This window comes from Protopterus annectens, chromosome 1.part1 (assembly GCF_019279795.1).
Source record: "Protopterus annectens isolate FY-2018-M chromosome 1.part1, PAN1.0, whole genome shotgun sequence".
Taxonomy (NCBI): domain Eukaryota; kingdom Metazoa; phylum Chordata; order Ceratodontiformes; family Protopteridae; genus Protopterus; species Protopterus annectens.
The window spans coordinates 994,693,400-994,718,299 of record NC_056726.1 but is presented as its reverse complement, the minus strand read 5'-3'; the positions used below and the strand labels follow the sequence as shown (position 1 = coordinate 994,718,299).

The 24,900-nt window shown below is 44.4% G+C and overlaps 1 protein-coding gene across 8 annotated transcripts in view; it reads left to right on the top strand.

Moving 5' to 3' along the window:
* CNOT3 (CCR4-NOT transcription complex subunit 3) overlaps nucleotides 1–24,900 on the top strand; it is a 2,226,181-nt gene that overhangs the window by 2,090,651 nt on the left and 110,630 nt on the right. The window lies entirely within an intron of this gene.

The following is a 24,900-nucleotide window of genomic DNA, read 5'->3' as shown; positions in this document are numbered from 1 at the left end:
CAAGTGGAAAGGCCTCGCAGCGTGTGTTGGATCCCTTTATTGCTCCACTGTCTGCGGTGTTGGAATTTTTGGTGGGGATTTTCCAGCAAGGTGCCAGTTCTTCCACTGTCAAAGTCCAACTAGCCACAATTTCGAATTTTCATGTAGTGGAAAACATGACTTTGTTGGCCTCTTCTAAATTTTGCAAGACCTTCCCCAGTGAAGGATCCGACGCCTCCGTGGGCCTTTACATTAGTGTTTCAGGCTTTAGTCTCGCCCCCTTTTTGAACCTGTAGCTTTGGTAAATTTGCAGTATCTGTCTTGGAAGACTGCCTTTTTTGTTGCCATTACTATTCCTTATATGATTTTTCATAAGGATAGAGTGTCTTTGCGTACTAACCCATCCTTTCTTCCCAAGGTAGCGTCAGAAACTACTATTAATCAAACTATCAATCTTCCAGTTTTTTTTTCCAAATTTTCAAAATAAGAGAGAATATAAATTACATTTGCTGGATGTGCATAGACAATTACGGTTCTACTTGCACAGGAGAAAAGCTTTTCATAAATCTGAGCAGCTGTTTGTTTCTTACTCAAAACCCTTTTTAGGGAAACCAATCTCCAAGGTTGCTGTTGCACATTGGATTTCCCAGTGCATTATTTGGGCATACTCTGTTGGGAGAATTTCCCCGCCAGGTCAGGTAAAAGTACATTCTACCAGATCTATGGATACTTCAGCAGCTTTTTGGTCCAGGGTGTCATTGGATGATATCTGTTTTGCAGCTGCTTGGTCCTCCTCATACCTTCATTTTTCAGTATAAATTGAACATCGTATCCAGGGACAGGGCATCTTTTGGCTCCGCTGTGCTCCGGAATATCCTTCCATGAGGGCCTCCCAGTTGTATAGTAGCTGGGGACTCTGTCCCACGGGTTGAAGATGAAATAAAGTCAACTACTTCAGATAAAGAAGTTGTGTACTCACCATAACGTTCCATCTGAGCAGTTACACTTCATTTGTCTTGAACCATTTCCCCTTCCTACCCCCGACCTTGTTACTATTGTCCTGGCTATATATACGGAAGATGAACATCTCGGGAATTTCCTTTGTCATGCTTGGCTCAGGAATTTTGGGTTGCCAGTAATGGTAAGGTCTTGTTGGGTTGGGTGTGTGTTGTGTTGGGCAGCAAACGCAAATTGAAGGGGGAAAGAAGACGGGGTGTTATGGGTAAGGGGAGAAGCTTGGAGCTCTGATCAGATGCTGGATATGCAGCCGTGTCGGATCCGATACATAGGAGGGTGGCCTAATGGTTAAGGTGTTTGCCTTACAAACACAAGGTACAGGGTTTGAATCTCACAGGGGGATAATTGGCTAGGCTTAAAATGGCTCGCAAGGGCAGTTAGCCTAGTACTAATCTATGAACCTATGAACCTATATCTGTAACCCACATGTTGAAGACAAATGACGTTCAACTACTCACATGGAATGTTAGGTAGGGTGAGTACATAACTTCTTTTTCATTCCTCTTTCATTTCAATCCTGACAGCAAATTTCCAAGTTTTGTTTTCAGTGGAGAACTGTTATTGCTATTGTTTCAGAAAGAGGAAGTGCTGAGCCCCACCCCTTTGGTCCTTTCCTACAATCAAAAAAAGTGCTACTCAACTATGGGCAAGGAAGCGAGCAGTTTTTCCAGTCTCCTTTTAATCAGATCTTTTTGTAGATTACTGCTTTGTGCAGTCTTGCAGGCAAATAGAGTTTTACATCAGATGCTACTCATGTAACATTAAACAACCAAGTAGCTCATTATTATCACTTTTTTTCTTTGTAGATTATGAACAGAAGATTAAGGGGGTGCTTTTTGTTTTGCCCATGCTCTGGGTTCACTGAACCAAAACAAAATCCAGATCTGACATTATTCAGTCCATCCACTTCAAACTGTAGGACTTTTTTTTCCCACAAATGATACTGAACTCGTTGTCATTAGCTTTCCCAAAGCTCAAGCTCCTGAATCCCATAATGCTTGTTGCTTCCCTTTCTCTCCATGTCTTGTTTCCTGCTTGAAACCTTCAAACACTGATCCCCTTACTCAAGCAATTGTCGGATGGTCCTTACAAGTTGTCTTAATTTTTTTAGAGTCAAAAGTGAGTGTGTACTTCTTTACTTGGTTACTGTGTCATTGGGATTTTTCTAGGTACATTTCTAGGGTGCGAGTCTGTTCTTAGTATATTATTAGTGTCAGTATTTGTATAGTAATTGGTGCCGTTTTCCGTATGTGTTTCCATTGAGATTCAAGAAAATGCAGCAAATGTAGACATAAGATCCCCTCCCAGGATAGACGCTACTTATGTATCATGTGCCTGGGGTTGGAGTGTCTTAGGGCTAATTTTGGCATATGCAAAAAATTCACTAATATGATCTGAACAAAATAATTTTGAAAGGTCTCTTGCTAACTGTAAAGAAGTAGTAGCAAGACAAGAAAGAACAAAGAAGTAAGAGGCAAAATGAAAAGTCCCAATGTCTAGGGATTCTGACCAACCCACTTTTTATAAAGTACAAAGGATCAGTCCAGATATAATCACTTTAGCTAGCAGATCTAGGAGATGTCCTCCCCATGGTTGGAATAAAGAAGCAAGTCGCAATGCTTATTTTTACAGAGCTCATGGATTTGCACAAGTAGGAGAAAAAATGTCAAGTACATTTTGGTATCTGAGAACCTGTTGAATAGGCTTTTTGTACCCAAGGAATAAAAATCTGCCAAGTGGTGAACTGCAGACTATGTAAAACCTTTAATAAAAGTTGTCTTGGATCGTCTTTGAGCACAGGCAAACTATGGCTGTTGTGTAACGAATGCAGCATTGTAGAGTGGGGCCCTGGGAAAACAATTTTTACTGTACTGCAAATTACAGAAATTATATACTAAACACAATCCCCAAGTGACTAGAACATCTGTACCTCGTTGCTGTGGGGTATTCAGAGTGAGGGAGAATGCCCCCTGATCTTGGAGCATGATTCTGTGATGCACCACAAGCTTTGTAAAAATGAACGTCCTGACTTGTTTCCAATCTAAGCTATTTTACTGTGTGCTTATATTTTTTGAAAAATGGGAGATGTTCTTCATCTCACATTGCTGCAGTCCTTACACTTGGGTAGTCCGCTGTCCTCGGTCGGCCCGAATATCAAAGTATAAGGCTGACGTCGGTCAAGGCGCATTTGACTGACATCAGGACATCAGGGTACAAATGCGCATGACCGACATCATATCCTCAGTCTTTTTTGCCGCATGGTCCGATGCAGAAGCAGCATTGCAAGTGCCGGTTGGCGTTCTGAGATTTTTCAAGTTTGAAGTTTCAGACCGAGTTCAAAGTTGGCTAAGTACCCGTTGGGCAATATTTTAGTTTTTTCTTGCCTCAGTGATTTACCGGATGTCAGAAAAAGTCAATAATTGTATTTTTTGTGGGAAACAGATACCGCATAGAGATTATCATACTTTGTGTATTCCTTGCTTAGGGCCTGAGCACGACGTTGTTGGCTGTCGCTCTTGTGCTAGATTTAATAAACGCACTATAAAGAGAAGGTTGGATTGTGCAAGGTTAGTCTTTGGGAAGCGGTGTAATTATAAAATGCCGTCGGATGCTCCGACGCCCGCTTCTTCGAAGAAGCGCAAGGACAAGGCAGTTAAGCCTAGGCTAGAAGAACCGTCTGTACCGGATGCCGGTTCTTTGGAGGTGTCGGTGGAGCCGGTGGCTCCGCCGGAGGTTTCTTTGTGTTCCCAGGGTGAGACCTTATTATTGCAGGATGTGGCCTCTCAGGAGGCAAGTCAGGCTGAGGGGGCTTCTCAGGTTACTATACTCCCCTCCCTTCCTAGGGTGGCTAGGCCCTCTCCTTCTGTTTCAAAGGCTTCTCCCAGGGGCAGGCCAGGTTTGGCTTCAGTTGGTGTTACCCCTAGCTCTTCAGGTACTGTGCCCAAGAAGCATATGCTTAAAATGGCAGAAGATTTGATTACTTTAATTAGGGGTTCTATGCCCCCTCCTGATAAGAGACCTAGGTTGGAGCCTGAGCTGGGGGGTTTTGAGCAGGCTTCGGATGTTTCAGAGTCTTCGGCTGAAGACTTGCAGGAGTACTCTCCTTATTCTGATTCTGATCTGGATGATTCTACTCCTTCTGCTTCTCCTCCTGAGGATTTTTCTTTTTCAGAAACTCTTCATTCCATGAGGGAGCATTTTAAGTGGGAAGGTCAGGACTTCTCTGATTCCAGGAAAAGGCTTAGGGAATTTTTGTTTTTACCCCAGCATAGGCCTTTGGCTATACCTCCTGTTTTGGATGTAGTAGAAGTTGTTTTTGTAGAAGCTTCTCTTAATCCTGATTCTTTGCCTCCTGCTCCTGTTAAGCCGGATAGGTATTACAGGGTGCCTGAAGCTCATAAGTATCTTTTTAAGAGTCCTAGGGCTGACCCAGAAACTGTTAGTCAGGGGCCTAAAGGTGTTAAGGCTTCTGTTGTTAAGAATCCGGTTCCTGCAGACAAAGAGGCTAGGGCCTTGGATAGATGGGGAAAGAAAGTTTATACTTCTTCCACTCTTGCTATGAGGGCTTTGAATTGCCAGTTTCACATGTTGAAATACCAGAACTATCTCCTTTCACAATTAATGTCTAAGGTTGATGCTCTGGCAGTAGGTATTGATTGTAAAGAGTTGCAAGATTTAGTGCATGTTTCTGAACAGGTGGGTAAGCATTCTTTGCAATGTGGTTTTGATGCTGTACAGGCCTCGTCTAGGGTGGCTGCCACTGGGTCAGTTCTTCGCAGGCACGCCTGGCTAAGGGATCAAAATTTGTCTGAACATGTTAAAACAAGGATTTTAGATGCTCCTTTACAATCTGATGTGTTGTTTGGTCCTCCTGTTGAGGCAGTTTTAAAGAAAATGGAAGACAAGGCTAAGTCTATGCAGACTGTTAAAGATTTTTTGCAGGTCCAGCCTCCAAAGTTTAGTAGAAATTGGCCTACTAAGGGGTGGACGTATCCTTCTTATGATTCACAGTCTAGGGGTAGATCTAGACGTGGTAGGGGCAGAGCTCAGGGCTCTTTCAGGCCTAGAACAGGAAGTTCTCCTGCACAGTCTTCGGTGAGGGCAGGGGTCAGTCCTTTCGTAAACAGACCCAATGACCTACCTTTTCAGCTGCCAGAGCCTTCTCGTCTGGCAGCACCTTTGGGAGGAAGGTTGGCACTTTTCAAAGAAAATTGGAGTTTAATTACCCAAGACAGATGGGTATTGGATATCATACACCACGGTTACAGGTTTTATTTCCATACCTTGCCTCCTTTCAAAGGCATGCCAGACATTCCTCCTCAACAAAGAATAGAGGCTCATAAGCAAGTTTCTCTGTTACTCCAAATAGGGGCCATACAGCCGGTCCCTATACCAGAAGTGGGCCTAGGATTTTACTCTCGCCTGTTCCTAGTACCAAAGAAAGGGAACACGTGGAGACCAATTTTGGATTTATCTACCCTCAACACTTATCTGGACATTCCCAAGTTCAAAATGTTGACGTTACAGCAGCTTTTACCTCTGCTGGGCAAAGATCATTGGATGGTAACTTTGGATCTCAAGGAGGCTTACCTTCATGTTCCTATCAGACTAAGTTGCAGGAAGTATCTGCGTTTTCGAGCTGGGACTTCTCACTATCAGTTCTCTGCATTGCCCTTTGGCTTATCTACTGCGCCCAGAGTATTCACGAAAGTTCTGGCTCCAGTGATAGCTTTCTTCAGGTTAAAAGGAATACAGATCTATCCTTATTTGGACGACTGCCTGATTTTGGCCCAAGGAAGGGAAGAGCTTCTTCATCATTTGGAATATGTGATAGCAGTGCTAAGATGCCTGGGGTATTCTGTGAATGAAATAAAGTCCAGTCTAGTACCCTCTCAGGACATGTGCTTTCTGGGTGTGAGACTGAATACAGCATCCCAGATGGCCTTTCTAACCCCGGACAAAAAAAAGAGTCTATCCCTTTACTTCCGTCAACTATCTCATCAGTCCGTGCTGACTGCAAGGACAGTCCTTCAAGCATTAGGGTTCATGGCATCTTGTATTCTGGTGCTTCCCAATGCCAAACTGCATATGAAGAAGCTACAATGGTATCTCAAAAATGTATGGACACAGCACTGCCAGGATCTGGACACTGTCATTCAAATACCTTGCATTCAAAAGGAATTTTTATGGTGGGCTCAGGAATGTCACCTAAACAAGGGACTCTCTGTGACCCGGCCAGAGGCGAGTCAGATTTTAACGACAGATGCCTCAGACAAAGCTTGGGGAGCTCATCTACATGGAAAGTGGATACAAAACAAGTGGCCTGCCAGACTACAACATCTACATATCAACATGAAGGAGATGTTAGCAGTCCAGTTTGCATTAATAGCTTTCAAGGAATTACTTCTTCCAGGGCAGGTGTTGATTCTAACAGACAACACAACTGTCATGTGGTACATCAACAAGCAAGGGGAACGATTCTTATCCTCTATGCAGGCAAGCAATGATTTTGTGGGAGACTGCTCTCAGTTTACAGCTCATTCTTCAGGCAAGGTTTCTGCCAGGAGCACAGAACTCCTTAGCAGATGTGTTGAGCAGACGAATTATGGATCCCCACGAGTGGAAATTGGATCCTCAAGTATTTCAGAAATTGACAGTGTCATGGGGAACTCCAGACATAGATCTGTTCGCTTCTCCACTAAACCATCAGCTGCCAAAGTTTTGCACAAAAAGGTTTCATCCCACAGCTTGGAAAGTGGATGCTCTTTCTTTCAATTGGAGCAATCTTCATGTGTATGCCTTTCCTCCTCTGCCTCTCCTCCCAAAGGTACTTCTAAAGGTCAGACAGGACAAGCCAAGGATGATTTTAATAGCTCCAGATTGGCCTCGACAGCACTGGTACCCATTACTGAGAAGTCTGGTACGGAAGCCTCCATGGCCTTTGCCTTCAATTCCACACCTGTTGTCACAGGAGGACAGCCATTTGCTGAATGTCAAACTTCACTCTCTGCACCTGACAGCCTGGCATATTCTGTTTTGAACCATAGAGGGTCTCAACTTCCACAACAAGTTTTGAATGTGATTTTGGAAGCTAGAAGGCCTAGTACAAGGAAAGTGTACGCAGACAAATGGAAGAGATTTTTGTTTTGGAGTGCAGCAAAAGATTTTGATGTTTCTGAGCCTAATTTGAGTGTGGCTCTTCAATATCTTACTGAGTTACTAGACAAGGGTTTGTCTTTCTCTTCTATTAAGGTTCATGCTGCAGCAATTTCGGCTCACTATGATTGTGTCCCACCATTGTTTTCTCATCCTTTATTCAAGCAATTTCTTAGAGGGGCAAAGAATATAAGACCCCCACGAAGAGCTCCTACTCCTGCTTGGGATCTCAATTTTGTGTTGGAGAAACTCACTCTACAACCTTTTGAGCCTGCAGCTACTTCTGAGTTGAAATATTTATCATGGAAGACTGCTTTTTTGTTGGCAATTACCTCTGTAAGAAGGGTTTCTGAATTGCAGGCCCTTATGGCAGTTGAGCCTTTCTTGATTTTCCATAAGGATAGGGTATCATTACGTACTAATCCTTCCTTTATGCCTAAGGTGGTTTCTAGTGTGGCTTTAAACCAAACTATTCATTTGCCTACTTTTTATGCAAATCCCCAAAATAAAGGGGAAAAGATTTTGCACACTTTAGATGTACACAGGCAGTTGCGTTATTATTTGGACAGAACTAAAGGGTTCAGGCAGTCTCAGCAGTTGTTTGTTTCTTTTGCTTTGAGTTCTCAGGGCAAGCTTGTGTCTAAACAAACTATTTCTAAGTGGATTGGGTTTTGCATTGCTTTCTGTTATTCCCATCATGGCAAGGAGGTTCCAGCTGGGATTAGGCCTCATTCCACTAGGGCTACTGCCACTTCAACAGCTTTTGAGGGAGTGGCAACCAAGGATATTTTGGAGGCAGCTACTTGGAGTTCAGTGCATACTTTCTCTAGGCATTATCACCTGCCACTTTACTCTAAATCCAGGGCTGGTTTTGCCACTGCTGTTTTGCAGGGCATGTTGGCAGCTCCTGCTTCCTTGTAGTTAGCCATCCTCCCTTACCTCTGCTTTGGGATTCTACCCAAGTGTAAGGACTGCAGCAATGTGAGATGAAGAACATAGTACAGTTTTGTACCTACCATAAATGTAGATGTTCGAAGATCCACATTGCTGCAGTCCAATTTACTGTCCCTCCTTCCCCTCTGTAGTTAGAGGTGGTTGTGTGGGTTGGGTTGTACATATTGTGTATATTGTATATTTTGTACATATAGTTAGTGCAAGGGTGGTTGGTTGGGTGTTTGCTGTCTTTTGGTTTTGACCTTTATTTTTAGGGTCTTCTGACATCTGGGGCAAGAAAAGACTGAGGATATGACGTCGGTCATGCGCATTTGTACCCTGACGTCCTGATGTCAGTCAAATGCGCCTTGACCGACGTCAGCCTTATACTTTGATATTCGGGCCGACCGAGGACAGCGGACTACCCAAGTGTAAGGACTGCAGCAATGTGGATCTTCGAACATCTACATTTATGGTAGGTACAAAACTGTACTTTACCTAGTGTGGCTCTAAGTGACTACCTCCCTTGCATGTAAAAATGTCTGTCTTCATCTGGAAGAAGAAGAATGGGGGCTAGTCAAATTAGTCGTGTATATGATCCACTTATAAGCCGGCACTGTAATCCTTTTTGCAAAACAAGACAAGATTTGTCTTTCACAATGTATTTCAGGAAATATGAGCCCCATAAAAGTGGACGCAGCCTGTCATATTACATGTGACACAAGCACATTGATAAGGACAGGTCAGACTGGAAAAAAGTTTTCTAATAAAAAGTTTCACAATTTGCTTCAATGAATATACCCCCCCCCCCCCCCCAAAAGGCAGGCACAGCCTCTCAGATTACATGTTACACAAACAGGCTAATAATCTGGTGATGGCCTCATGAAAGCTGGCATTTTCAGTGATCAGACTGTAAACCATTCTACAGACTACTTGGTAGGTCATGGTGTGTTGTCATGTTTTGTTAAGTATACAAATAAAATTATTTTTACCAGAAATGTGGCTCCACAGGCTGCTGAGCTAGTAAACCCTCACACTGTCCTTCAGGAGTATTAAATAAGGGACTAACCTCTAAGCTTTACTATTGGCTACTTGTTTTTCTCTTCCAGATTTTCCTCCAGTCAGCTCCATGGGACCTTCTCACCATTGTCTCTAAATAACTGACCTGCTGAATGTAGTGCATTAGGAAAGAACACTTCTCCATCTATCTACGTAACTGAATAAACTACTTGAAACTTCAACAAGGTGTCTTTATTCCTCCCACAGGGAGGGCATCGGTGAGGGAGGGAAAAAGTGTCCTAGATCTGCTTGCTAAAGCAATTTTTATGTGGTCAAATCCTTTGTCATAGGTAGGTACTAGGCTATCTGCCCAAAGGCATTTATAAGCCTAGCCAGAATGTGTTGGCTTTCGCCACCCCCCTAGATTAGTTTGCCTCTGTCCAGCAGAGCCACTGAAGTGATCCCCGGAGTAAACTTTCTTTTTCCCATCCACTATTCAAGGTTTCTGTTGAAGAGTGTTAGCAAGGAGCTCTGCCTAATGTTTTTCTTACAAGTCCTGTCACCCTCTGGGTCACAGGTGGGATACTAGACCCGACTCGAGCTGTGCTTTCTCTTTTTCTAAGCTTCATCTCAGAGCTGCTGTTGTCCAGGTGTCTGAAGCCTTGCACTTAGACTGTGAAGACTGTAAGTTCATTATGGAGCTGATCTACTGACATGGGTTGGGTCTGGATGATGAAGGCTTTGGTAAAGGCCAAGTCTGAGTTAGGGATCCTCTCTTCTAGGATAACTATAGAGAGGCCCATTCTTTCTACACCATATAGTCCTCCTGAAGTCCAGTTTCAACACTGAGAGTTTCAGGGCCAAATAATATACTTGTGCCTCCCACAGTTGTATTGGTTTTGTCTCTGTCATTGTTGACCCCTTGATACTGTTGGTCTCAACACAAAGGAATCAATTTTGAGAACCTCTAGGCGCAAAGACCTCATTGTCGATAGTATATTCCCAGTGTCAGCAGTAATATCTTCTGGGACTTTCTTGGTGTTGATCCCATCATGTTTGAGCTGTTTGTGCCAAAGTAGTCCTTGATGGTAGTGAATTCAATACAGAGGATCATCGGAACCAGTAGTGCAGAAGCCATTGTTAGTCTTGGTGCCAAAAGCTTCACTTCTGACAACCTTGACCTCTTTGTGGTTTTTGGAATGGGTAGTAAGACACCATCTACTTCATCTCCACCCCATGACACCTCTTACTTTGGACCCATCATCCATGCCCCCTGCAAGAGTAATTTCTGAAAGGCCCTTTTAGTTCCCACCCAGTTGTGGAGGATTCTTATTCTGAACATTCGGACGAGTTTAGCCCAAGTGTTCGTAGGAAGAGGAGAGGAGCAAGCGGACGCACCTTGACAGTCCATCAAAGTTCCCCTCCTGAAGGGTTCCCTACAATCCCTATCTGAGGATCCCAAGTGTAAAGAGATATTGGAATTGATGAGGCAGAGGGGATTGTAGCAGTTGGACCCCCCCCCCCCCATTCATGATGAGGAGCTCCTGCAAGAGGCCTTTTGGCTACCACATCTTCATTTTGGGTGGGCCGTCTAGCAGACTGCAAGATGCATCTGGTTGTAGAGGGGGCTTGCTGAGTACCTAGTATGACAGAGACTGTATCATGAAAGCCATACAAGATCTGCTGCCCGAAGCATTAGCAGTTCGCAAGTGCCAGTCGGCCGACTCCTGAGATTTTCGTGTTCGAATTTCAGATCCGAATTCTTCATTAAAAGCTAAGTACCCCGTTGGGGAAACTTTTTTCTTGCTCCAGACCGATGTTAGAAAAAGTTAATAATTGTATTTCTTGTGGGAAGCAAATACCTCATAAGGACTTTCATTCTTACTGTAATCCTTGCCTAGGCCCTGACCACGATGTTGCTAGTTGTCGGTTTTGTGCTAGATTTAACCAACACACTATTAAGCGTCGGTATGATTTTGCATTACATTACTTTGGCAGAAGATTTAATTATACGACGTCAGATAGCCATCCGACTACCGGAATTCACAAGAAACAAAAGGAAAAAGAAAAGGACAGGCAACCGAGGCCCAAAACCGACGATGAAGCTTCTTCTAAGCCAGTCGCCAGTTCTCAGTGAGGCGCCTGAGCAGCCCTTGACGCCCGCTACTGTGGACCCACAGGCCGCTACCGACTCCCACGTGGGGTCGACTGGGCCGCTGGAAGCTCAAGGTATTGGACCTTCAGAGACTATTCCCTCAGATGGGTCTGGAGCCGCTGAGCAGGCATCGGCTTCTGAGAGTGTTTTCAGACCTACTCAGTTATACATTAAAACGACTTCAGCTTCAAAGGCAAAGACTGAAGCACCTTTAAAGACAAAGAAACCAGTACAACAGCCTCATGGACAGGCCTCCATGCTCAAAAAACAGATGCTCAAAATGGCCAAAGACTTAATTACTTTGATTGGGGGTACCCCCCCCCCGATAAAAGACCTAGGCAAGAGACAGAATATGAATCTTCAGATCAGGTTTCCATTTCTTCTGATTCCTCTTCTGATCAGGAATACTCTCTTCCCCCCCATGAGGATTCTGATGCTGAAGAATCTATCCCTTCAGCCTCTCCTCCTGAGGATTACTCTTTTGTGGAAACCTTGCATAACATGAGGGAGCATTTCCACTGGGAGAGCCAAGATTTTTCAGAATCTAAGAAAAGGCTCAGAGACTTCCTTTTACTACCACAACACAGGCCCCTAGCTATTCCCCCTGTGTTAGACATTGTAGATGATGTATTTTCAGAGTCCAGTCTGACCCCTGACTCCATACCTCCAGCTCCTGTTAAGCCAGACAGGTGCTACAGGGTTCCTGACTCTCATAAATTCCTTTTCAAAAACCCTGCTGCTGACCCAGAAACTATCTCTTAAGGTCCCAAATGGGTCAAGGCTTCCGCTGCAAAAAACCCTACCCCCTCAGACAGGGATTCTAGGGCATTGGACTGATGGGGAAAAAAGATTTGCACTTCTGTTACCTTGGCTATAAGGGCTTTAAATTGTCAGTTTCATATGCTCAAATATCAGCAATATATTATGTCACTGCTTAAACAGAAAATGTTGATAAATTCTGAATGTGCAGAAAACAAAGGAATGCAGGATTTATTGCATGCAGCTGAACAAGTTGGAAAGCATACTTTGCAATGTGGTTTTGATTCCTTGGAGGTCTCCTGCAGGGCCGCTGTTACGGGTTCTGTCATCAGGAGGCATGCTTGGTTAAAGGAGCAAAATCTGCCTGATCATGTCAAAGCAAAATTATTAGATGCTCCATTACAGCATGATACTTTGTTTGGTGTTAAAGCAGAAGAGGTGTTAAAGAAAATGGAGGACAGAGCTAAATCTATGCAAACAGTTAAGGATGTCTTAAGGTACAGCCTCCTAGATTTAGCAGACACTGGCCTACCAAGAATTGGTCCTTTCCAGTGTTGGACAGACCACAAAGGGGCAGATACAGACGCCCAAGAGGCAGATCCCAGTCCCAAAGTTCGTACAGGCCTAAACAATGGGGTGCTTTTACCTCCAAAAGTGGAGAAGACAAATCATAGCGATACAGGAAACAGTCCCAATGACTTCCCCCTGCCTGCACCAAGCACTTATCTTCTGGCAGGACCTTTAGGGGGAAAACTAGCACTTTTTTCTCAAAATGGGCACATAATAATCCAGGATAAATGGGTCCTAGACATAGTGTCACAAGGCTACAAGTTTCACTTCCATACCCTACCAAGGACAAACGGTTGGCCAGACCTGCCAAAAAATCAATGGGCAAAGGCACAAAAGCAAGTCTCATCCCTCATGGACATGAGGGCCATTCAACAAGTACCAGGGCAAGAGCAGGGACAAGGATTTTATTCAAGACTGTTCTTGGTACCAAGAAAGGACAAGACCTGGAGACCAATACTGGACCTGTCTATTCTAAACACATTCTTGGATATTCCAAAATTCAAAATGTTGACTCTACAGCAACTTCTGCCCATGCTGGGCAAGAAGGATTGGCTTGTCACTTTAGACCTAAAAGAGGCATACCTGCATGTCCTAATCAGACAAACATGCAGAAGATACCTCAGATTCAAAGCTGGCTCAGTGCACTACCAATTCTCTGCACTGCCTTTGGCTTATCTACTGCGCCCAGGGTCTTCACAATGTGCCTGGCACCAGTAATTGCATTCTGCAGACAGGAATACAAATATATCCTTACTTGGACGACTGCCTCATTCAAGCAGAGAACAAGGACAGTCTACTACAGCATCTGGCGTTTGTAAAGAGATTTCTAACAGGCCTAGGGTACACAGTCAATGAAAAGAAATCAAAACTAGTACCCTCTCAAGAGATAATATTCCTGGGTGCAAGCTTAAATACAACTGCCCAGATGGCTTATCTCACGCCAGACAAACAAAGACAACTGACTACCTATTTCAACCTGTTGGCAACAAAGGCTCAGTTGTCTGCAAGAAAAATTCTGCAGGCTTTGGGCTTCATGGCATCCTGCATTCAACTAATTCCATATGCGAAACTGCATATGAGGAAACTTCAATGGTACCTAAAAAGTGTTTGGACTCAACATTGCCACAGCCTGGAAACAATAATTACCCTCATTCCTTGCCTGCAACAGAAGTTTCGATGGTGGGTGAAGGCTTGTCACCAGAACAAGGGACAGCCATTCACTTTACCCCCAGCCAGGCAGACATTAACAACAGATGTATCAGATTATGCCTCGGGGGGCCCACATGGCAGAAAGGTGTATTCAAGGCACATGGTCCGCAAACCAAATGCATCTACATATCAAGCAAAAAGAGATGCCCTGACAGCCTTCAAGGACCTACTTCATCTGGGACAATTACTGATAAAGACAGACAACACCACGGTCATGTGGTATATAAACAAGCAGGGAGGCACTCATTCTTACCCTCTTTGCAGACTATCCATGACTTTGTGGGACACAGCATTGACTTACCAAGTACATCTGCAGGCACAATTCCTGCCAGGAAAGATAAATACTCTGGCAGACGAGCTAAGCAGAAACCTCATGGATCCCCACGAGTGGAAATTGGATCCACAAGTCTTCGGCATGATAACAAGGAAATGGGGATGCCCGGAGATAGATCTATTTGCCTCTCCTCACAACTACCAACTAAAAAGATTCTGCACAAGGACTTATCACAGACAAGCATGGAAAGTGGACGCCCTATCTTTCAGCTGGAAAAGCTTAGCAGTGTATGCCTTTCCTCCACTGCCTCTCTTCTCCAAGGTCCTCCTAAAGGTCAGACAAGAGAAGCCAAAGATGATACTAATTGCCCCGGACTGGCCCCGCCAGTACTGGTATCCAATCCTAAGGAACTTGTCTCAATGCCCGGCTTGGCCCTTGCATCAAATACCTCACCTACTATCCCGGCAAAACAATCAGATACTGCACAGCGAGCTAAAAGACCTTAAATCTGGCAGCATGGCGGATAATGTAGTCATACAAAATGAGCCTCTCACTAAAGCTGTGATGGATGTCATTTTGGAGGCCAGAAGGCCTAGTACCAGAAAATCTTACGCTGGAAAATGGAAGAGATTCTGTGCTTGGAACCAGGCACAAGGAATTGACACAGCTATACCAAATGTTCCTCAGATTTTGCAATATTTAACTGAGATGCTTGACAAAGGCCTATCCTTTTTATCAATTAAAATTCATGCCTCTGCAATTTCGGCTCATTACAGTACAGCCACCAATCTTTTCTCATCCTTTATTAAGGCAGTACGTCAGAGGAGCCAAAAACTTAAGGCCTCCAAGGAGATCACCAATACCTGCATGGGACCTCAATTATGTCTTGGAAAAACTCACCCTGCCTCCTTTTGAGCCAGCTGCTACTGCAGATATAACATTTTTATCTTGGAAAACAGCTCTGCTCCTAGCAATAACCTCTGCAAGACGAGTCTCAGAGCTACAGGCACTCATGGCTGTGGAACCTTTTATCATTTTTTACCCAGACAGGGTTTCTCTGAGGACAAACCCAACATTTATGCCTAAGGTAGTGTCCAGTGTGGCTCTTAACCAAGCTATTCATCTGCCTACTTTTTATCCAAACCCACAGAATAAAGGGGAGAGAATTCTGCATTCTTTGGACATACACAGACAGCTACACTTCTACTTGAACAGAACCAAAGCTTTCAGAAAGACAGAGCATTTACTAGTGGCATATGCTGCAGAATCACAAGGAAAGGCTATCTCAAAGCAGACAATTTCTAAGTGGATAGGCCAGTGCATTTGTTTCTGCTATTCACAACATGGCAAGCCAGTGCCTAAGGGCATCAGGCCACATTCAACCAGACAGCAGCCACTTCAGCAGCCTTCCTCAGGGGAGTACCAACCAAAGAAATTTTAGAGGCTGTTACCTGGAGTTCAGTGCACACCTTTACAAAGCACTATCATTTACCACTCTACTCTAAATCCAGGGCAGGCTTTGCCACTGCAGTTCTGCATGGCCTCATAGCCGCTCCTAATGCTATATTAGCTCCAGCCTCCCAACCATAGCTTTGGGATTCAACCCAAGTGTAATGACTGCAACAGTGAAACACGAAGAACATAGTACAGTTGTGTACACTTACATAAATGTAGATGTTCGAGTGTATTCACTGTTGCAGTCCAGGTTACCCTCTCACCATCCCCCATATCTTTGCTGGAACTTATCTGTACTTCTCTACTCTATACAACCTATGTGGTGTATTTTCTTGTAGATTAAGTTATAACATATTTTGGTGCATGCATGTTTTATTGGCATATTTTTTTTAGCCTTCCCTTTTGGGGGCACCTGACATCTGGGGCAAGAAAAACTGAAGAAAATGGCGTCGGCTGCATCATTTATACCCCTGGCGCACTGACGTCAGGGAAGAAGCGACAGCAAACGACTCCGGACCTAGACTTTGGAATTCAGGCCGACTGAGAGTAGCCTGCCAGCAGGGTAACCCATGTGTAATGACTGCAACAGTGAATACACTCGAATATCTACATTTATGGTAAGTGTACACAACTGTACTTTATTTTTCTCCCATTTATTTTCCTGTGGAATTGTGTGGGTTGTGGTTATAGGAGTAGCAGCCATCTATATGGAGGGAAAACTTGCACGTTTTCCTACCTGATTAGCTGATGTCAGCAGGAGCACGGCACAGTCATTTTCTGAACAAGTTCCCCAGATCCCCAGACACCGGTGACATTTACTTAGATGTAGGTTTTTGTAAGCAGCCCCCACTTCCAAGAAATCTCATTTTAAATCACCAGAAATCTTGTTATTCGTGGTGTCGGTATTGGGTTATAGGAATATGTTTCTTGCCCCTAGACAACATTTGGGCTCTGGTTTTCATTATCAAGTGTTTTGCAGATTTTCAGTTGGTCCTGGCCGGCAGCTTCCTTAGTCCTCCTGGTGGCACCTATTATGATTATCCTTTATGCTGTCCTGTCTGGAAGTGTTATCCATTGAATTGTTGTCAGTAGATTTCTGAACTCTTCAGTTGATAACTGGTTCTTGGATGTGATCCGGTAGCTGACTTGGGCTATTTGCTTTAACACTTTCCATACAGTGATTTATTTTGGAAGTTTCAGTCAGGTTTGTCACTTATAGGCTTGCATTTCAATGTCCTGGAGGCCACTTTTTTGTTTGCACCACAGCTGTCAGAACCCTTAAGAGATCCTAGTTGCTAATTATTTAAAAAAAAAAAAAAAAACCTGAGAATATTGCTTAATGCTGTCCAAGCTTTTGAGTGTCCCTTTTTCCCTGAGTGGTATATGTCAGGACAGATGATATCTTTGAGTAAGCATGGAGGGGGGAACCCAATCTTTCTTTTGTGGTGAGACTTTAAGGCTTTGGTGAGAGTCTTTTGTTAAGTTTAGAATTACAGTGGAGAGCAACATCCAGTATGTTTCTGGACAGTACAGTTATCTGACCAGCTCTGTTATCTAATGTAGTCTGAAACGTTTATTAATTCTAGAAATTGTGGTCCATGATCTGTCTTGATGGTGTCACCTTAGAGCTTCTTTACCACAAGCAAAAATGGTAAACTTCTAATCTCTGGTTTAGTATAACCAGAAGGTGGTATTCCGGGCTGGAGTCAGTCACTCTGCTAGAAAGTGTTTGTTTTGCTAATATTTTCTCATTTCTATCTGGTCACGAGCACCTTTGTTATTGTTTCAGTAGTTGAACGCCAGAATCATTCTGATGGTTCTGTTTTTGTTTTATGTGATTAAGGAGTAGTTGGACATGGTGTTTGGATCCTTTCCAGCTATGTGAAATGCTGCTATAACAAAAGATCAGGACATGTGGAACAAGGATTCTACTGGTTATTTCACCCTGTGCATATGCGTCTCCTGCAGCATTCCATGCTGCTTATGTGGGATAGAGTAACTTTGGTGCATTTAAGGTTCCTACTCTGCAAACTAGCTGTGTGGTTTCTGCCAGCCTTATCTCTGAAATTCTGTCTTTGAAAGGTGAAGTTAGCAACACCCTGCTGGAATCCAGAAGATGAAACACTACACAATATCATTTGACTAAGTAAAGTGGACTGTGTGTTTATTGTGCATCCAGAAGGGTAGCCCTAAAGAAGCATATGGAATCATACGTCATGCAGTGTTCAGCAGAACTCCTGTCAAGGGAACATTTTTTTTTCCTTCCATCCCACTGTATCTTTCCTCCATAATGTCATGCAAGCATATTTCGATTCATCTGTGTCAATTCACTGCTTACTCATTTTTGAAGGAGTTGTCTGAAACTCTGTAAGAAGTTGGCACCTCTCAGGATCTTAGCTTTGTTAGTGAGAGATTGACCCTTGTACCATTTGAACCTATCACACTTGTGGCTTTCAAGTTTTTTTCATGAAGAACTTTATTCTTGGTGACTGTTAATGTCAGGAGAATATCTCTAGTTATAAGCCCTTGCTTGCAGGGAGCCATATGCAGACCTCCATAAAAACAGAGCAAGTCTTGGGACCAAGATTGTCGGTTTACAAAACTGGTGTCTTGTGTTTGCACTCAGCCACGATTTCCAGCAGAAGAGAAAAGAGTTTCCAGATCCAAAGTTGCCACACAAATGTACCATCTCTTTATCTCCCATATGGCAAGTAGAAAAAGTAGACTAGTTGCTAAAGAGATTACTTAATTGTACACCATGGTGGGAGATAGTTAATGAATTTGTTAAGAGATTTACAAACCAGAAGATTTGGTTTTACTTTTAATGGGCAAGTATGTCTGTGTCCGGTAGATTTTTTTAGATGTTTACCCCTGTATGGAGAAAAATAACCAGATTACATAGAGAAAGGACTATAAGTATTCATTTTTTAAACATGGTAACAGCTGCCAAACCATCCTGTTTAAATTATTCCTTACCTTAAGAAAGAAATTATTGGAGTATGCAGAATATGTAGTGAACACAAAACATTTTTTTTTTGTTATCTGAGGCTGTTCTTACAGCAGATGTGTTTTTGAACAGAAGGTACAGTAAGCTCTCAGTTAGCCAGCACTCATGGGGATTGATAGATGCCGGATAACTGCAGATGTCCTTCTATTCATATGCTGCTGTATCCATAACATCAGGGAGTTTTCCTTTGGTGAACTCTCGTACGTCAGGCCATTATACAAAAGTTAAATGCTACCACGAGGGTGAGCGCAACGTCCCGCGTCTCTCTTTGTGGACATCAGTTGTAAACAGATGCCGGGAATAAAGCAGATGTCAGCACGCACCTTCTTCAGAACTTTTCTGCCCCCTGTGCGACTGCCATCTCCGCTTGTTGCTCTTTCAGAAAAAGTGATTTTGCACCTACTTCAGATAAGTACCCCATAGGGTTTTTTTTTTTTGTTATTTGCTTGCTACTCCTTTGGGTTCATGTCAGGTAGGACGGGCAAGTGTAGGTGTGGAAGGCAAATTCCACATAAGGATTCGCATGAGCTCTATTTTTGCGTAGGCCAAGAACACGACCACACCACCTGTAGTATTTGTCAGGCCTTCATCCCCAAAACCCTTAGAAGCTGCTTAGCAGCATTGAAACTCTACCTAGAGAATCAAACTTAAATGGTTAGCTTCTTGTATGGATCCAACATCGGGTTCCTCTGATGAGCTTCCTGTCAAGAAGGAGAAAAAGTGTAGGCCTTAACTAACTGCTGCACCCTCCACTCCAGCCGTACTTTTTGAGGCTGGTGAAGGCCCAGAGTCTGAGCCGGTGTTCTTGGATCTTCCTTTGGCAGATAGCCCGGAGGAAGCAGGAACAACACCCGAGGTCACATTCTGGAGGGATTCACAGGCATCCGATTCAGTCGCCGAGGGGAAACCTAGGCTTATAATTTCTGAGGGTCTGTGTGGGGGGTCTCAGGTTGTTGTGCAAGAAGATATAGCCTGTGATGTTGTGGAGTGCTGTCCGGCCCTCCTACCCTTCATCGTATCTCAGATTCTTAGATATCGGAGTCACATAAAAAGAGAAAACAAAAGCTAAACATATTTCTCATCCTCCTTTTACTCCTGCCTTCAAACAGCCTCCAGATTGGCAGGCCTTCACCCAAGGCCGTCTAAACGCCTTCCTGGCCTTAAGTCATTCCCCAGTTCCGGTCCTGGCCCCTTCAGCTTCTACCCCAAGGGACCTGTCCCTGACATCTACTCTGGAGAAGAGGATTCATCAGATGATGAATCCCTCACTTATTCTTCTCAAATTGCTTTCCCTATGAGATATGCCACCCCATAGGAGAGGAGTCCAGCGGCACAAACTCCCTAGAAGAGGACTTCACCTTTGGTGAGACTGTTACACAAATACAAATTTTTTCAAGTGGAACAGCAGTCATGTCACTGAGACCCAAAAGAGATATTATGAATTACTCCATTTGGAGTCTCCTAGTCCCTTTGCTGTACTCCCCATACATCCTGCTTTCCTGGATGCTTCAGAAAATTCTGATTCGCAGCCCCCTGCACCCAAATGCCCAGATAGATTCTATAAAGTCCCCGATGTAGCTAAATTTCTATTCAAAGCCCCATCCGCAGACCCTTCAGTTATTACTGTGGCTGCTGATAAAACTTCTAAATTACTTCCCTTCACCTCTCTACTGCCCTCAGATAGAGAGCAGACTGATGGAGCGTCTGGGGAAAAAGTATACACCTCTGCCACCTTAGTAGTAAGATGGACTGTTTGGTTACTGGAATTCAAAAGAGTGGATAGTCTGGCCTTGGCTGGGGATTCAGGGAGCTCCCCCGATTGTTTGACCACATCTGCCATCAGAGCCAAAGACTATTTGGCCATCAGCTACCAGACACACATGGCCAAATACTCTTTGGCTCAAATGGCAGATGTGGTCAAACAATCGGGGGAACTCCCTGAATCCCCAGCCAAGACCAGACTATCCATTCTTTTGAATTTCTGCACCCAAGTAACCAAACACTCCATTAAGCTCTTTCAGGGGAAGCTTGGTAGCCTGTGACTACCAGGCTCTTCACCCAGACACCCCTTTTTCCATGCGCCTCTTCCTGTCCCTCCCTGCTTGGAAGCAGGTCACCCTGGACTCTTGGATCCCTTGTCATACAGCAGGGATACTTCATGACTTGGGAGGCCAGACCTATTCCCAAAGGCACCCCCCCCCCCCGAAACCTACAGGAAGTTCTCACTCCAGGGTACAATTGAGGAAGTCCCTTCACTTGCAAAAGGAAAGGGGTTTTATTCAAGAATTTTCCTGGTCCCCAGAAAGGACGGTCCCTGGATCTATCACTCCTCAACACGTTCCCCCGGGTTCCCTCCCTTTCAGATGCTTTCTTTACCTACCCTTCTGCCCCTGATCCTTCCACATGCCTTCTTAGTATCCTTGGATATAAAGGATGCCTACTTGCACATCCCAGTCCATACACTCTTAATAAAATTCCTCCACTTCTCAGTGGATTCTGCACACTTTCAATTCTGTGCCTTACCATTTGGTCTCTCTACGGCCCCAAGAGTATTTACAAAATGTCTGGCTCCAGTCATGGCCTTTGCCAGGACAAAGGGAATACAACTTTTCCCCAACCTCGACGACATCCTCATTCAGGCTACAATCAAGTACCATGACCTTACAATACCTGAACTTCATCACCTCCCTCTTAACAGATCTGGGATTTGCAATAAACCTCAAAAAATCATCCCTAATACACTCACAGGATCAGGTGTTCCTGTGGTGTTGGATTCTGGCAACGGAGATGATGGCCTCCCTTCTCTCAGAAATAAATTGTGATTCTCACTTCTTACTTAAGGATAATTCTTCCTCTCAAAGCCATCTTAGCCAGGGAATTCCTCAAAATCGTAGGATTCATGGCATCGACTATCCCCATGGTACCTCTGGCAAGGCTTCACATGAAGTTCCAGTGGGACTTGTGAACAGTCTGGAAGCAACACCTACATTCCCTAGAGTTCATGATCCCCATGCTTTCATGCCTGGGCAGGGAACTGAATTGGTGAATAACCCAGATTCAGGAAAATCCTGGCCTGCCCTTACAGCCACTGCCCCCCAACCAGGATCTCTGTACAGACACATCAGACACAGGGTGGGGTACAACCTTAGGAGAATGGAGAGTGAGGAATGCATGGACCCTCACTCAACAGAAAGACCACATCAGTATCAAGGAAATGAGAGGCTTGATATTGAGATTGATAATCTTCAAGGATCAGCTTCTACCAGGCACTCTAAGGTGGTACACAGACAATACTGTGGTGCTGTAGTACATCAGCAAATGGGGGGGGGGGCACGGTCCTCCTTCCTGTGCAGGCTGGCACTGCAGGCTTGGGAAATCGCCCTGGAAAAACAGATCCTCCTCCAAGTGGTATACATCCCTTCTGCAGACAGTGTGATGGCAGACTTAGTAAGCAGGACAATGACCCCTATTCATGAGTGGATGCTGAACAGGGATGTGTTTCTGGACCTGGTCCATCAATGGGGTATTACAGATGTGGATCTCTTTGCCTCCACCATGAACAGACAACTCCCAAACTTCTGCACCAGGGCACCACACCCAGAAGCATGGAAGGTGGATACTCTCTTAATCCCCTGAAAGGGGATGCACGCTTATGCATTCCCCCTTCCCTCTCATACGAAGAGGTCTACTGAAAATTCAGAAGGAACAGCCTCAAATCTTGCTGGTGACTCCCTGCTGGCCAAGGCAGCATTGGTTCCCCCTATTATTACATCTAGCCAAGGGCAGTCACCACAAGTTACCCCACTGAATGGACCTGCTCATACAGGAAAAGGGCACACACTTAGACTCCCAACTGCCCACACTGAACCTTACACTGTGGGTGATAGGACGCTGATTCCTTTCAGCCACCTATACACAGAGGACGTGCTTCAGGTTTTGCAGGAGGCCAGGCAACCAACTACCAGGAAATCTTACCTGTCTAAGGGGAAGAGATTTTCTATATGGTGTCAATAAAACAACTTACAAGCACTGATGGCAGTGCCCCCAGTAGTTTTGTCGTACCTGTGTGATGTAATAACTATCCTACTCCTCCATTAAAACCCATTTATCTGCCATCTTAGCATGCCTGCCCCTGGTACCACCTTTGGCTTCAAGGTTAGAAGTCAAACTGTTTTTGAAAGGGAACACAACACCTTAGGCCCCCAAGGAATCCCAGTCCGCCTCCTTGGGATCTAAATTTTGTTCTAGAAAAATTGATTCTCCCACCCTTTGAACCAGCCAAAGACTGCTCCCTCCAGCACTGCACTTGGAAAACTATACTCTTGCTAGCCATCACTTCAGCCAGAAGGGTTTCAGAACTCCAGGCCTTTATGACCTCTCCCCCTTTCACTGTCTTCCACAAGGACAGGGTATGTTTATGTACCAATCCAACCCTCATGTCTAAAGTTGACAACAACCTGTCCTTGAACCAGGCTATCAACCTGCCAACCTTTCTCCTCTCCACAAAACCCGGCAGAGGGGATACTTCACTCCTTAGATGTCACAGACAACTCGGATATTGTTTGGCCAAGACCAAACCCATCTGCAAGTCTGACAGGCTCTTCATCCCATACCACCCAAGAGCATGGGGGCACCCTGTTTACAAGCAAACCATATCCTCTTAGATATCTAAAACCATCTCCTCCTGTTACACAACCCATGGTAGGTCGCTCCCCTCACCTGTAAAGGCACACTCCACTAGGGCAGATGTTCTTCGTGTTTCACTGTTGCAGTCATTACATTTGGGTAATCCTGCTGGCAGGTTGCCCTCAGTTGGCCTGAATTCCAAAGTCTTGGGTCCTGCGTCGGGTGCTGTCGCCTCTTCCCTGACGTCAGGTCATCGGGGGTATAATACATGCAGCCGACGCCATTTTCTTCAGTCTTTCTTGCCGCACGGTGCCCGAAGCAGAAGCAGTTCGCAAGTGCCAGTCGGCCGACTACTGCGATTTTCATGTTCGAGTTTCAGAAACAAAGTCTTCATTAAAAGCCAAGTACCCCGTTGGGGAAACTTTTTTCTTGCTCCAGACCGATGTCAGAAAAAGTTAATTGTATTTCTTGTGGGAAGCAAATACCTCATAAGGACTTTCATTCTTACTGTATTCCTTGCCTAGGCCCTGACCACAACGTTTCAAATTATCGTTTTTGTGCTAGACTTAACCAACGCACTATTAAGGGTTCGTACGTTTTTGCATTAATCTATTTTGGCCACAGATTTAATTACACAGTGTCGTCGGATGGCCATCCGACTACCGGAGTTCATAAAAAACACAAAGAAAAGGAAAAAGACAGGCAACCAAAGTCCAAAACCGACGACGAAGCTTCTCCTAAGCCAGTCGCTGGTTCTCAGTGAGGTGCTTTTGCAGCCCCTGACGCCCGCTACTTTAGAGTCGCAGGCCACCACCGACTCCCATTGGAGTCAGCCAGGCCACTGGAAACTCAAGGTATTGGAGCCTCGGAGACTATTCCCTCAGATGGGTCCGGAGCCGCTGAGCAAGCATCTGCTTCTGAGTGTGTATTCAGACCTAAACAATTGTATATTAAACAAACTACAACTTCAAAAGCAAAGACTAAAGTACCTTTAAAGGCAAAGAAACTAGTGCATCAGCCACAAGGACAGGCTTCCATGCCCAAAAAAACAAATGCTCAAAATGGGTGAAGACTTAATTACCTTGATCAGGGGTTCCCATCCCCCTCCTGATAAGAGGCCTAGGCAAGAGACAGACTATGAATCTTCAGATCAGGGTTCTATCTCCTCTGATCAGGAATATTCACTTCCCCCCATGATGATTCTGATGCCAAAGAATCTATTCCTTCAGCCTCTCCTCCTGAGGACTACTCTTTTTAGTGAAGCCTTGCATACCATGAGGGAGCATTTCCACTGGGAGAGCCAAGATTATTCAGAATCATAAAGAGACTCGGAGATTTCCTTTTACTGCCTCAACATAGGCCTCTAGCTATTCCACCTGTGTTAGACATTGTTGATGATGTGTTTTCAGAGTCTAGTCTGACTCCTGACTCCTTACCCCAGCTCCTGTTAAGCCCGAGAGATACTATAGGGTTCCTGACTCATAAATTCCTTTTTAAAAACCCTGCTGCAGACCCAGAAACTATTTCTCAGGGTCCCAAAGGGGTTAAGGCATCCACTGCAAAAAATCCTACCCCCTCTGACAGAGATTCTAGGGCACTGGATAGATGAGGAAAAAAGTTTACACATCTGCTACCTTGGCTATAAGGGCCTTAAACTGCCAGTTTCATATGGTCAAATATCAGCAATATGTTATGACACTGCTTAAACAGAAAATGTTGGTAAATTCTGAATGTGCAAAAAACAAAGAAATGCAGGAATCT